The sequence below is a fragment of the Anser brachyrhynchus genome, assembly GCF_964034855.1.
Source record: "Anser brachyrhynchus genome assembly, chromosome: 15".
In the NCBI taxonomy this organism is placed as follows: Eukaryota; Metazoa; Chordata; class Aves; order Anseriformes; family Anatidae; genus Anser; species Anser brachyrhynchus.
Window position 1 is genome coordinate 1582959 of NC_137733.1, and position 15112 is coordinate 1598070.

General features: G+C 46.7%; 1 long non-coding RNA gene across 1 annotated transcript; it reads left to right on the forward strand.

The window, feature by feature from the left end:
• Positions 1–400: 400 nt before the first annotated feature.
• On the forward strand, positions 401–10490 carry LOC308178417. Its single transcript, XR_013939756.1, has 2 exons — positions 401–538; positions 9908–10490. It is a non-coding gene; the product is annotated as an uncharacterized lncRNA (long non-coding RNA).
• The last annotated feature ends 4622 nt before the right edge of the window (positions 10491–15112 follow it).

Consider the following 15112-nt stretch of genomic DNA (forward strand, 5'->3'; position numbering starts at 1 on the left):
ACATCGGTTTTGAGGGCACATTTATCTATCTTCTGAAAAAGGACAGACACTGATCATAATCATGGGGCTAAATGTAAACTCAGCAATGAACTGAATCCTAAAAACCTCTCTCTCATGAGTTAGAAATTAATTTTTTTTAATGACTGCGTGTCCATAGTATGTCATCTTCTATTCTTACAAAGCTATATATTTTATAATACTGCGTTGTTGCTATCCTCCATCGCCACACAAAGCCAAATGCCACTGGAAAGCAACTCTGAAAAGGTTATTTGAACCATGGGCAACTAACTAGCTGTTGATTTGCCAGCTGTGACTGGCCCTTTCAATCCCTTTCCCTTCAACCACGAGGACTGATGAGAAAACAACCTGCGCTCCTGAGTCCCTTACTGCTCCCAGGGCTCGGTAATCGTTCCTGATAGTCCTCAGACTGCTCCCGGCTCCATCTCTGGGACCCACATCAAACACGAACCGTGGATAACAGTCCTTCGGCCGTATAAGGCTCGGCAATCTCTAGTGACATCCCTGATACCAGCCCCAGGTAAGCAGCAGACTTCCTTAAGAGAAAATAGGGTTGGCAGGGACTGCTTATGAGGCACTGTTTCGTTTTGCATTTGAAGATGTGCAGCCGGGGCCAGCCGCCTCGGAACCGGCCCGGCCGCACCCACAGGGGGACCGCGGCCCCCGCCCTCGCCAGGTGCGGCCCAGGCCAGCGACGCTACCAGGCCGCAGCCCCCAGCGCTCGCGAGAGAGCCGGACGGCGAGCGGGCATTGCCAGGGCAATGGCGGCTCCGCCCAGGCCCTCGGCCTAGAAAGAGCCCCCGGGAGGGCGGCCACGTGTGGTGGGCGCTGGGCACGGGGACTGGGTGCTCAGCGTCTGGGAATTGCCCGCAGTGCTGCGGTGCTGGGTGTGGGAGCTCGTGTGGTAGGGCACAGAGTTCTGTCCCTCCTCCCTTTCACAGAATCACAGAATCATCTAGGTTGGAAGAGACCTCCAAGATCATCTAGTCCAACCTCTAACCTAACACTAACAAGTCCTCCACTAAACCATATCACTAAGCTCTACATCTAAACGTCTTTTAAAGACCTCCAGGGATGGTGACTCAACCACTTCCCCAGGCAGCCTATTCCAATGCCTAACAACCCTCTCAGTAAAGAAGCTCTTCCTAATATCCAACCTAAACCTCCCCTTGTGCAACTTTAGCCCATTCCCCATTGTCCTGTCACCAGGCATGTGGGAGAATAGACAACCCCCACCTCGCTACAGCCTCCTTTAGGGTACCTATAGAGAGCGATAAGGTCGCCCCTGAGCCTCCTTTTCTCTTTCAAGTCCATCTTACTTACTGGCATTCTCTGTGAGCACAGTTTTTGCCACGGTCTCCACCAGGCAGAGAACTTGCCCCAAAAACACTGTGGCAACCCAAACGGCAGGCCTGTACAGAACCGTGGCTATACAGGTCTCTGCCTGCAGGGAGTGCCAGAGCCTGCTGCTGCCAGGGGAGGGAGGCAGATATTCCACCTGTGTGAGGTACGAGCAGCTGGAAGATCTGCTAAGTACGGTAGCAGAGCTTAAAGAGGAGGTTGAGAGACTGAGGGCCAACAGGGACTGCGAGCGATATCTGGGGCCAGCTGCAGAAAGGCTGACAAGGCCTCACTACAATGCCACGCCTGGGAGGCGTGCAAGGAATCACCGCTCACGCCATTCCTGGAGGCCCTGGCATGACACGGAGCCTCAAACTGGGCCCAGCTCCCTGCCAATGGCTCAGCGTCCCGACAGGAGGCAGACGACAGCGCCGCCAAGATGTGTGATACCAGTGCTGCTCTAGCTACAAGTGCAGAGCACAGCACTGTATGGGCTGCTGCAGGGAAAGTTAACTCCATCCCAGCCAGAGCCAGCACAGAAGGCCACTGTGATGGTGCCTGGGCTGCCACCACAGCGGCCTCCTGATGTCACCGTTGCCCTTGGTGCCCATTGTCCCTGGCCCCATAAAAAGGGCAGCCCTGCGGCTGGCCACCACTCGCTCCTGGAGCGCCGAGGAGACTTGGAGCAGCCCAGGTGCTGGGAATCTGCAGGCAGGGATTGCCAGCCTTTGGGTGCTGTCCTGCTAAGCCTGAAGGATGAGAGGAGTGATGCGTTGTGCAAAGAGAAAACACAGTGTAGAAAGGAAGGACCTCCGATGGCAACCCCCAGCTAAACCTCCCAGAATGGAGGAACATGTGCAGCTGGGGAGTAAGAGGAAGCACAGCCAAGACAGGAGGGACCTCCAGTGGCAACCCCCCGCTAAACGTCCAAGGATGGATGAACACCCAGCGGTGGAGGGGAGCACACTGAATAAATGGGCGTGAAACCATCATGTGCGCCCCAAGAGGAACAACTTCCAGCCAAGGCATGGAGGCCGACCCAACAAGTGGGTGCGGAACATCAAGGTGCCTCCTGCGCAAGAGAACACGTGGCCCGCGAGCAGGTACCCACCCAAAGAATGGGGGCAGACCAGCAGGGTACAGGCTCTGGAAGACAACTTCCACAGAAGGTACGGGGGCCCACCATCTAAATGGGTGCAAACTGTCAAGGGGACACCTGCGGAAGACAACACCCAGTCCCTGAGACAGCCAAGGCACGGCAGCCGGCCAAATGAAAGGGTGCAGACCACCGTGGTGCCACTTGCGGGAGAACACAGCCAGCCCAGGTACAGTGGCCAACCACAAAAATGGGTGCACACCAGCAAGATGCCACCATCGGAGCAAAACGTCCATCTTGTGAACAGGGACCCCAACAAAAAATGGGTGAGGACCATCACAGTGGTACCTGACAGGCAAGACCACGTCCAACCCACACACAGGGACCCTCAGGAAAAAAGGAGTAGGACAGGTAATGTACCACCCTCAAAGGACAGCACCCAGGCCTTGAACAGGGACTGGCTGAAACAGCAGGTGCAGCCTGCGCAGGTGCCACCCACAGAGGACGATGTCCTGCCCATGGACGTGGACTCTCCAGAAGGTGAGATCCAGGTAAGGCAGGTGGGGCCACCTCCAGAAAGGCTGGCAAGGCCTCACTACGAAGCCAGGCCTGGGAGACGCGTGAGGAATCACCGCTCACGCCGTTCCTGGAGGCCCTGGCATGACACGGAGCCTCAGGCTGGGCCCAGCTCCTTGCCCATGGCTCAGCACCCCGACAGCAGGCAGACGCCGGAGCCGCCAAGATAGGTGTCCCGCAGGTGGAGGAAGTGGAGACGGCGTAGCGCAGCCGGCCTGCGTTCGTCTCCCGGCCGCCAATAAAGAACAGTGAACTTTGAAGTGGTGTTTGAGTCCTTCTTCCCCATGCCTCACTGCACCCCCATGCAGTCCTGGAGACTGCGCAGGGGGCATCTCTGCTGCACGCTGCCCTCAGGGAGAGGAGCGGAGAGAGCCCGGCTGCCTCGGGGCTGTTGCACCAGCCCATCACACGACAGCTGAGGCCTCGGGCTCAGGGGTCTGCAGTAGGAGGCCCAGGCAGCTGATGCGGGCTTGCCATGAGAAGAGGCAGCCCCCGGTCTCTTCTGACAGAGCCCACCTCTGCATCCCCCCAGCCCGCTACCTCAACCTTGCCACGGAAACCCCATCCATGGGGTCGGGCAAGCCTTGAGAAAACCAAGAGAGAGAAGCCCAGGAACCCTGATGGGATTCCCCCATGAGCGTGGAGGGAGCTGGCTGATGCCATTGCAAGGCCACTCTCGGGAATTGTTGTTTGTTCCTGGCAATGGCGAGAAGTGCCCCAAGAATGCAGGGAAGCAAACATCACTGCCATCCACAAGCCAGGCAAGGAGGAGGACCCGGGGAACCCCAGGCCGGTCACACTCACCTCCTTCCCTGGGAAGGTGCTGGAAGCGCTTATCCTGGAAACCATTTCCAGGTGCAGGAAGGACAAGGAAATCACTGGGAGTAGACAGCATGGATTCCCCAAGTGTAGTGGGCAAGGTTTTGCTGTTCGTGGCAAGGTTTTGGTACCAGGGGGCCACAGGGGTGGCTTCTGTCAGAAGAATCTAGAAGCTGCCCCATTCTAGATAAGGGCCCCGCTGCTGACCAGGGCTGAGCCATTAAGCGATGTTGTTTGTGCCTCTGTGAGAGCATATTTAAGAAAGGGAAAAAAACCAACAACAACAACAAAAAAAAACCTCTGCTACACAGCAGCTGGGAGAGAGAGAGGAGTGAGAAACAGCCTTGCAGGCTCCAAGATCAGTGAAGAAGTAGAGGGAGAGGTGCTCCAGGCTCCGGAGCAAAAGTCCCCTGCAGCCTGTGGTGAGGACCATAGTGGAGCAGGGTTCCATGCTGCAGCCTGTGGAGGAGACCACAGTGGAGCAGGTGGACCTGCACTGACGGAGGCTGCAGCCTGTAGAGGACCCCTGACAGAGAAGATTTTGGGCTGGATCTGTAGGCCGTGGAGAGGAGCCCATGCAGGAGCAGGTGACCTGGTAGGAGCTGCTGCCTGTGGGGGACCCCTGTGGGGGTTGGAGCAGTGTGCTCCTGAAGGATGGACCCCGTGGTATGGACCCATATCTGGAGCAATTCTTGAAGAGCTGCTGCCTGTGGGAAGCCCAAGCAGAATCAGTGGGCTTCCCACAGGCAGCCAAAAAGCGCAGCCCTGCGGCTGGCCACCACTTGCTTCTGGAGTGCCAAGGAGACTTGGAGCAGCCCAGGTTCTCGGAAACTTCAGGCAGGGGTTGCCAGCCTTTGGATGCTGCCCTGCTAAGCCTGAAGGATGAGTTTGTGTATAAAGTGCCTTTCTTCAGCTATTTAAAGCATGCGTGAAGTTTTATGCCAAGTCACTCCACTGCCCTATGCTGCTTTTTCATTGGTTAAGCTGAAGAGAGAACACTTTGGGCAGCTCCCTCCTGTCTTCTCTCAAAAGTTCTTGTCAGGACCATCTAATTTACTGAAACACTCTCTGTTCTTCCCTCTCTCTTTTTTTTCTTAATGTAAATCATGTGGAATTGCCTGGCTGCTGATTGCCACCTTTACTCTGTGCCACAGTAGGTATGAGACACACTGTGCCCACCACTGCTGCTTCCCACCCCCTTTATTTCTCTCCCTCTGCAGCTCTGCTGGACACTCAGCTTTTCCCTACCAGGTCTCTTCTCATATATGCCACCCCTGCAGTCTCCTTGCTACCAAAAACTTGTCACATAAACCCTCTGTAGATGTCCAGCACAGCCTGACCAGTTAATAAGTACATCTCCACATGCAGAGGTACATCGGGATTCCGTGACCTCTTCTTACCTTTTAACAATTTTTTTTCACATATATTTTACACAGGAGCCTGTTGCCTGCAGTGTGTGGCCCTGCCCTAGCTGGTGTACCTTCTGAAGTTGGCTGGTGACCACTAACCAATGTGGAGTGGATTTGCAAATCCCTCAGTTTAAACAGTCTGTTTCCTAAGAACTTAGCTTATTAAAATATATGTTTTGGGGTGGTTTGAAGTGGTTGCCAATACAACAGCCAAAGAAAGAGCTTTGGGTGACAGCCCTGGAGCCCACCACCCCAGGTTCCCATGGCTGTCAGGACAAAGTGATTGCTTCAGTCCTGGAGAAAAGGCACTGGCTTTGCCCTTTGCTTTTTGGGGGAGAAACCTCCTCTACAGGTCAACAGAGAGTTGCCTTCCAGGCTAATGTCAACCAATCTGTCTCAGCCTTTTGGACACTATGGGCATCTTTGGCAGCAGGACAGATTGGCTGACAACCAGCCACCAGCGAAACTTAGAGGGTGCCCACTTTTCTTACTTCCAACCTGAACCATATCGAACTGAGAGCAAAGATTTCCATGTCCTGCTCCTTGAGCAAAAGCTTGTCAGCTGGTCGGTCAGTTCGAAAGGGGGGAGCTGACCTGACCTCCGAGAGCTGGGATGAACAGGCCTTTGGGGACAGCTCCTCTGTGCTGTCCCTCTACCAGTCTCACACTGGTGGCACCAGGACACCCTGTGACTGCAGTGGACCCTCCCCATGAGGCTGCCTGGGGGCACACTGTTCCGAGATGCACAAACACAACTTTTTCTAAGAAATATTTAACCAGACTGCCTTGATGGCCATTTTGTGGTGGACTCTTTCCTGAAGCAGTCTGGCATCACATATTTCAGCACTGGCTTGTTCTCAGATCTCCCTGAAAAATGACAAGGCACGTTGTAAATATATTCCCTTAACTTTCTTTCAAGCCATTTGCAGGGTCTTTGAAATATTGCAGCTTTACTGGTACCACCTTAATGGATTGACACTTTCAGGGGAAAAAAAAAAAAAGTCACAGTTCTTAAATAGCTCTATTTTTTTAACACCATAAGGTATTTTCACAGCATTTCTGTCACTGGCCACACATTTACAGGAACTCTCCAATATCATGCTAATAGGCTTGTGGGTGCAAGTGCACTTCATCCACCCCAGTCATACAGGAAAAATGCTGTCTTTCAATCCTACAAAATAGTCTTTATAAGATAAAAGATCTTAGGGTATTAAGGATAACATTTTTGTTTTCTCCAAGGATCGTTCGTCACACAGCTGTGCTGCAGCACAGGATGGAGGTACATAAGTATTATGTGTAGTTCCTCACCACTGGCAGTTTTTTAATACAAACATAAATGTAAAAAAATATCATAGGAGAATTATTAAGATCATTCATATCTGTTTTACTTGTGTCTGGTCAGAAAATGAGTCAGCTGACAGAACGCTCATATCCGTCACACACGTGCCTGGGGGTGGCAGGACTTGCACTGCATGACGGCCCCATGGTGCAGCATCCCTTGGTACAGGACAGAGTCAGTGGAGATAGATTCGTGTAGCAGGGAGCCCTTCATCTCTGACTGAGAAGGTATTAATTTTACCTGGTGGGTTTTCAGAGCAGAACTGTATTTAGAAACCCACCTGTAGCCCTTTTACTGGAAACATTTACCCTAGTCCTAACCTGGACACCAATCATTGTGTCCATTGGGGAGGAACAGAAATAATCCTCCCTACTCTACACGTCCAGCCAGAAACCATCAACCTTCAGTGCTCTTTAAAGGTGTAATATCAAATATCTTCATTAACTACTTGGGGATGCGTGAAGGTTGAAAACTGGCCATGGAAAGTATGTTTGTATTCAGAATATATATGCACATACACATGTACAGGGTACTCAGTGATCGTTGTTAAGGAGCTCCAAGACAACTCCAAGACAACGAGGCTAAATTTAAAGTGTGCATGGTTTATTGCTATGCTATTTGAGGCCCTATTGCAGCCTTCTCTATATTCTTCCCTGACTGGCAGCATCTCCTCACTGTCCATACACAGATTTGACCTGAGTTGGCATCGATGAAAGTCTGTAAGAGCAGACAATAGTCCTTGATGGTTAATAAATATTCTCATTCTCTACAGGCTGTTGTGAAGGCACTAATGATTCATGTCTTTTGAATAAAACACGTTGCTACTGTCCATCTCAGATCATGGGTAATTACAACTCCCATTGTCATCACGCAAATGCTCTAGGACGGCAGTTCACATATGGTAAAGGATGGTAGAGTTATATGAGGTTTAGCATTGATGTCTATACTTTCTTGGCAATTATAAAGCCCACCAAATATTAAAATGCAATTAGGGTTATTACAATTTTTTGGAAGTTTAAGAACGGCTTTCCACTTTTAGTTGGTTAGACATGCTTGTGAAAACAACTGCATGAGAAAGGGAAACTAGTCACAAATTTGGGTTTTAGCAAATATTTTCTCAGCAACAGAAATCATCTCTTTGTCTATTATCTAAAGAAAAAAAAACTAGAGGTTTCAAAAGACTGCAAACATTCTGCTATTGCCATTTAATCAAAAGGGAAAATATTGGCTTTACATAGAATGGAATAAATTCTATGTATGGCATATAACAGGGTTTCTGGTTCACTCCCTGCCAATGACAAATGCAAAAATTAAAACTGGAACCAGTAATTTTACAACAAAACTGCTAAAATGTGGGAACCTTTCTACACTGCCTTCCCTTGAAAAAACTAAGTACTGTTTGCCAGTGGAGCTTATTTGTTAGTGGCACAGTGAGAGCAAGAGTTGTCTTCCCACTGCCTGGCTAGGCAGATGGTCAGGCAAAGCTCCAAATTAAATAATCAAGCTAAAACATCCTTGGCTTCCCTAAGCACAGTGTTTGATGCTGAGTGAAAGGTTAAGGGAATAAAGGCCCCCTATCCAATACCTCTACAGAGCCAAATGGAGGGTGAGGGTTGAAAGTGTGACACTCCAGATTCTAGGGTACATGGTCACCTAAATGCTGAGACACAGCTACACCATGCCCATGGCATGTCTGAGGCTGCTTCTCACTGATCTCCAGAGATGAGAGGTTCAGCTAGGCTGTGGACATCTGTGAAAACTCAGCACTGTGACTCTTCACATTTTCTTGCATTTTTGTACTTTACAAAACCTAAACTCCATCTTGAGGTGATTCCCACATATGAGTGAGTGAAGACTGATGCCAAAGAAGACAGGATCTGGGAACCATTTTACTACAGTCATCCATGGAAGAAGAAAACCTTCATTTTCTATGTCATCAGGACACTATCAACTTTCTAGTTCTGCATTACATTTTTTCCCCCAGTCAAGGAACAGAAATAGGCAGATCCTGGCTCTTCCTTCACAAAGAATCACAAAAGTGCTCAATTTTCAGCAGCTGCTTTGGGAAAAGCAGGCTAAAGGTATTATAAATATCACCTGAAGTGCACTGCAAGTCCATCCAACATGACGTAGCAGCTTTCATTAGGTTTTGCCATGAAGAAGCTTCATAGGAGACAGGAAAATTAAGTGGGAAAATTATGAAGCTTGACAGTGATTAAAAGCATTATCTAACCACTTCCTTTGGTACTAAAGAGCCATTAATCACACTGTGGATATGGATTTATGTAGGGCTCAGCAGTGACCATGAAGGAAACAATGCTTTCTTGAAAAGAAACAGAAAAATGCACGAGGCTAAGGATCTTCTCAGAAGGGATCAGAAGACTCGTGGCTCACTGGTCCCATCACTCATTGCAAAGGAGAGCTGCTGCCCTGCATATTGCTACATCCATCACTGCTGCTTTGCTTGGGAGAGCAGATGAGCTGAGGTTCAGCAACCCCAGCTCAGCAGTCCAGCCACACGGAGCACCACATTTGCAACTCCACTCCTATCTCCATGGCCCTGTTTCCTTTCTGCTCCTTTCCCTGGGTTCTCATGTAACACAAAGAAAATTACCTCCATGGTGATATTTTTTATTTCAAGGCGCATGTTTTATTAAGGAAAAAATTACCAAGTTTTGCCCTTAACTAGACTTCAGTAATGCCCTTGTATTCTAGGTTTGTGTTTCAAACCAAGCTGATTCCATACAAATTCAGAATAGTGATAACACTTCATTGACTGAAGTTGTATTTTATTTGAGTTTTAAACTGAAGTTCAATTTATGGTCATTATATGCTCGTTTCCTTTTTTTATTTTTAAAATTGGGAATATAAAATTGTAAAATGGCTATGCTTACAGAATCACACAGAAGTCTTCCCAAACAGGGAGAAAAAGGCACATCTGTGCATCAGAAAAAAATAAATAAATAAATAGCCACACAGATAGACTTTCAGTTTGCACTGAAGGAAACAGTTTTCCTAAGAGAAATCTGTTGTTCTTCAACACTGATTATGTTAACCTGGTGTTTTTGAAAGTTTCTGTGAAAAATGTTAAGAACATGAAGTACCACTTAAACCATGAATTTCTTCATTTGGCTAACTTGAATTCTGAAATCATATTTTGCTGCTATAGTCATCTTTTCAGTCTTTAATTCAGCTAAGACTGCTCAGATGTTATGAATTCACACCAAGATATTTCACAGACTATCTCTGGGGAGTGGGCTGTTAAAGCAGCTGTCTTTTTACAGCATGTTTACGACTCCTTTTTTTCAGATCTAATGCATAAAATTTGGAGGGGTGAGATACTACTCCCGTTATGGAAAGGATGAAAGAGCTTTCATTTCTGCTATTGGTCCATCCTGATTCTCTGCCTGCAGGAAATGCACTTCCAGACTCTTACACAGTTATACCGAGTCTGAAACTCTGGTGCTTGGAATACAATTAACATGTTTGGTTGTTTTTTTGTTGTTGTTGTTGTTTGTTTGTTTGTTTTGTAATGGAGATTAATGCTATGATCTGTTAACTGGACTAAACTTAAAATTGTCTAATAGATAAAAGTGGATATAGACATATGCTTAAAATTAAGTAAGTATTTAAGGTGCTTCTGCATGGAGGTACTGATAGGCAAAAGTGCCTGGAGCAATGGGAAATATGAAAAGTTGGGTTTGAAAATGAAAGGTAAGTTTGCATTTTCATATCAACCTCCATACACCCATAACCACATACACTAGATGAAGATTTAGCCAGAAACAAGCTCTGATGCTTGACCTGTCTTTCAAACATAGTTTCAATGTAGGTTTATACAAATTCAGGCTTTGGCATTTCAGGGGGAAATGAGATCATTGGCTCCAGTACACTGGTGACCAATTTTGAACGTTGGCTTAAAAAGTTGCACTTTTAGAAGTGGAGAGAAATGTTTATGCGAGCAAATATCCAAAAGAAAAATGAAACAGTGTAGTGGGAAACAAAGGCAAATGGCTGGAAAATGTAGCAGCTCAGCAGTACAGTGTATAATGACTTTATTCTAGTAAGTGTAAAGTAAAATTGTAAGAAAGAATCTGAAATGCAGCAACTGTGCCCATCTTTGCACCAGGTCATCCAGCAGTGGGAGCTGGATCTGCACAGTGACTTCTGGAGCCACTCAGGGTTAGGACCGAAACCTTCCCCATACCTTAGCAAGACCCATGTGTCCCTCAAATCACAAATTTACCTAAATTCCTTCCTTCTGTTATATGGATCTTCAGATGAATCACTAGACCTTCTAACATACAAGTCACCTTTCAGATTTATTTAGATTTTGCCATATTGCTATTAAAGGAACTCCTGCTTACTGCATGCACCAAGCTTACAAAATTTTACAAAAGCCTCAGCTGTTAAATAGTAGTGTGTCGATAAAATGATTGCAACAGAGCAGATGGGCTCCTACCACTGTGTGTGTTGGCCCAGGGCTCCTGGTAAATATAGAAGAGTGTTTTCTGTCATTCTGTTGAGAGTATTTATATACTGCCAGTCACCATCCTATCAAGGGCAGCATAGTGTTAGCATTCTTCCCAACATGGTTTTCTGGACCATTGAAAAGTTTTGCTGTGGCTGAAAAGGTCACACAGAAAAATGGTAAGTAGATAAAATAAATGTAGGGCAGCGACCCTATAAAACGCAGCAAACCTTTCTATCTTCCTCCTTCCAAGAGGCACAGCAGAAATCTGAGCTTCAGAGGGAATATTTCCAAATAAAATGCTTATTGGAGACAGATGGGGAACAACAGAAGTGAGTATTGTAGAAAAGATAGACAGAAAGCTTCTACTTTTTTAATACGTATGTGTAGTAAAGAATCCAAAGAAACCCCATATTAAAACCAGATATTCAGAAATACTTTTTTCTCTGTAACCCTCAGCTCTGATACTGCCTGTGGTGGAGTAACAGTGAATTCAAGATGCCAGCAGAGTGCAAGGAGCACTAGAAATGGTAGAGCAATGAAAAAACTCTTAATATCTACAGTTTACCAGGGAAATTATTTTTTATAAATAAAAGAAACTGAAAAAGGGAAGAGTCACCCTGCTCCCAAACATGGGCCAACCCATCCCGCCCCAGTTATTTTGCAATGATCTTGCTGGGTTGGCCTATTCTCTCCAGCCAAGAGCGAGGCCACCACTTCCACCAGAGCTTGGTACCAGACACAAGCTGCTCTGGGAACCCCACTCTTGTCACAGGCTTTTGTGGAGGAATGAAACCTTGAACCTTTCCCCATTACTCATGTCCCTGACAAGTGCTCAAGCTCAGCCACACACAGTATACAGGAAACCTCAGAGGTATTTTAGTAGAAAAGTGAATACAGCATTCCTGATGTATCTGTAGCTTAGTAATAATCCGCTGACATTTCAGGTTTGATGCAAACTCTGCTGACATGAGTGAGATTATTTCATTTTAATTCAATGAGCTTTGGATCAGTTCTGGAGAATGAAATTGAACAATTTTCAAGAAAATGTGTTCTTATTGCTATTACATAAACAAAAATGCCAAATACAAAATTCAGATGAAATCACTTCACGTGCTCTTGTCTCAAGCCTTAATCATTTTTTTTAAAGGCTCAAAAAAATTCAAAGACCCTGGAGAGAAAACAAAGTAGTCTTGGACTTTTCTGAAAAAGTTTAAACAAAAAGAAAGATGCCAGTCCCTCACTTCACTGTGTTGGATAGTAAGTACAAACATCTGAATTTATCTAAGGTTTTAAATTTTTAAAGATTAATCTATGCTCCTCACTGGGCTGCACATAAAGCGTTCTGTAAATGCATGTGTGCTTCTTCCAAAAACAGCTCAGCAGCAGGGCACTGACAGGGTGCTGAAGCATAGTGCTGTTACAGGGCTTTTTCTGATTAGTGATATTATTGGCAGGCCATGCCAGCCTGTTAAAATGTTAGTAATGCAATGGATGGAACAAAATTCCTCTTTGCTTAGACAGACTCATTTGATTTAGACCTTGCCAAATACCAACGTGAGAACAGCACTGCTAGAGTTGCAGAATAATAACCTAAAATGGGGACTAAGGTACTGCCATCAAAACAACAGATAAGGTGATTTGGGATTGCCAATTATCAATTCATAGTTTTGGATCAGAGCTATTGTTTTCAATTGCAATTGGCATAAAGATTTTCCCAGTGTTTCTCTCAGGGCAATATTGCTGTTTGTGACACTGTGGGGGACATCACATGCTGTTGTGGTTTAACCTGGCAGGCAGCTAAGCACCACACAGCCTTTCCCAGGAATCAGGGAGTCTTGGTTGGTGCGATATTGCCTCCAGTGCACCATCATGGTATCGATTGGCACCTGCTGTTCTTCAACCCTCAGCAACCCCACAGCAGAAGGGTCCTTCAAGAGACCGGGCAAGGTAGACAACTCTTTAATGTCCTCTGTCTCCTAGGCAGCTATGCCAAAAGCCCACTGGTACCCTTTTGGATCCTTGAAATACCCTCTCCTGAAGTAGTCTATGCCAAGGATGCACGGAGCATCTGTCACTCCAGAAATACAGATGGGTTTTGCCCCTTTATAGCTTGATGGCATTAGGGTACACTGCACACCACTGTTCACCAGAGCCTTATATTTCTGTGGGTCTCATGTGCCAGGCCATCAAATCAGCATAGTCCAAAAAACGTGACTGTCCCTTTTCCTCCACCTGGCTGGAGGCAGGGCCCCTCTAGTCCTAGTCATAGTTCTCATTACTCTGTCTGGGGACTGCCCGCTGGAAGGTGGAGCAGCAGTTTTCCTGGAAGAACCCCCTTCTGCAATTATTTTTCCTTGCAACTCATGTACCCATGCCTCTAGGGTCCAGGTACATTTCTCATCCAATTTTCAATTGCCCCTTTTCCAATTGCTTTGTCAGTGCCCCATTCCCTAGCAAGGGATCCCAGCTGCTTGGCTTCCCTGCCCTTTAATTCCAATCTATTGGCCCCAATATTCCAATATCAGCAGCCAGGTGAGAATGTGCTCACCTGGACAACAGCTGAAATATTTTTGTATATCTCATAGCTCACTCTGGGATGGGGATCAAGTGGTTACTGCAGCTTTCATATCTTCCTCTTTGTCCTCCTGTTCCCATGAACGCCCTACTTTGGAGTAGCTTGCCTTTATCCTTCCTTGTCTGAGTACGAGCTCCTTTCCTTACTAAACAACCTGACTTTCACAACCATTGTTTCATTTTGCATATAGGGGCAACTGATACTGGCACAGGTTGGTTCTCTAGACCAGCCATGGGGCCTGTCACGGTAGTTGCAGTGTCTGTAGGGCCCAGCACAGAGGCTGGAGTGGCCTCAGGGCCCAGCACAGGGGTTGGAGTGGCCACAGACCCCTTCACAGGGGTTCGAGTGTTTTCCCTGCCAGCTGTGTGTGCACCCCCAGCCTCCCCACTGGCAGGGCAGTATGAAAAGCTGTAAAGTCCTTGACTTAGTCTAAGTACTGCCCTGCAACACCTAAAACTTCAGCTTGCTGTCAGCATTATTCTCATCCTAAATCTAAAACACAGCACCACACCAGGTGCTAGGAGGAAAAATCTAGCCCAAACTAGATTTTTGTCTTTGTCTAGTTTGTCTTCTCCTCCCTGTGAAAGAAAACTCTTACCCCGCTGCAGAGGTTCACCTCTCTATGCCTCCTCCAAACAACACCTTTGTCCTGCTTATAGCTAAGTCTAGAAATGCCCTTCTTATTTACTTGCCCCTAAGAGTAACTTCTCAAGGCTTTTACTCTTGTGATATCTTTTGTGTCTGTGTTATGATGAGTAGGAAAATAAATCCCCTCTTGGCTTCAGAAAGATTTTTCGAAAAGGCCTGATAACCCTCATCAAATTTCATGCTCATATCAGGAGCATCAAATTCTCTTTTGAACAACAAGACCCAAGAACTATTTTCAATTTTGATGACAGCCATGCATAAAATCAGCGGTCCCTTATCATCCCAGGACATTACTCAACTGCACTTTCTTTCTAGGGCAAATGTTTATGAAATAAGCTTATCCTTATCTTCTGGAACAAGCTGGATAGTTATAGGTATACAGTCCCTTTGCTTTTGATGACATCTTTCCATTGGTGTTAACAGAGAAACTCAACTTCTGAAAGTTTATAACCCGCTCAGTTGTGACATCTCTGAGAATACATTTGATCCCCCCCATTATGACTTTTCTGTAGTCCAGACAAACATTATGAAGACTTGCCTACATGGACAATTGGCTACAAAAACTCTCTTTAACTTTATACCACTTACATTTTCGTTCAATAAAGATGTTTTCCAGTTTGAATTTGTCACAGTCCCTTCCTGTGGGATTCCAAAACATCTACTAGTTTCTGCTAGAGAAACACAGATGCATTAGTGCATCCACATCTACCCTCCCCTGAACAACCTGCTTCTGAACAAAACAAAATTCCAGCCTTACAAGATGAAACAAAACCAAACCAAATCCAGCAGGGAGACAGAATAATCTTGTACGGGCAGT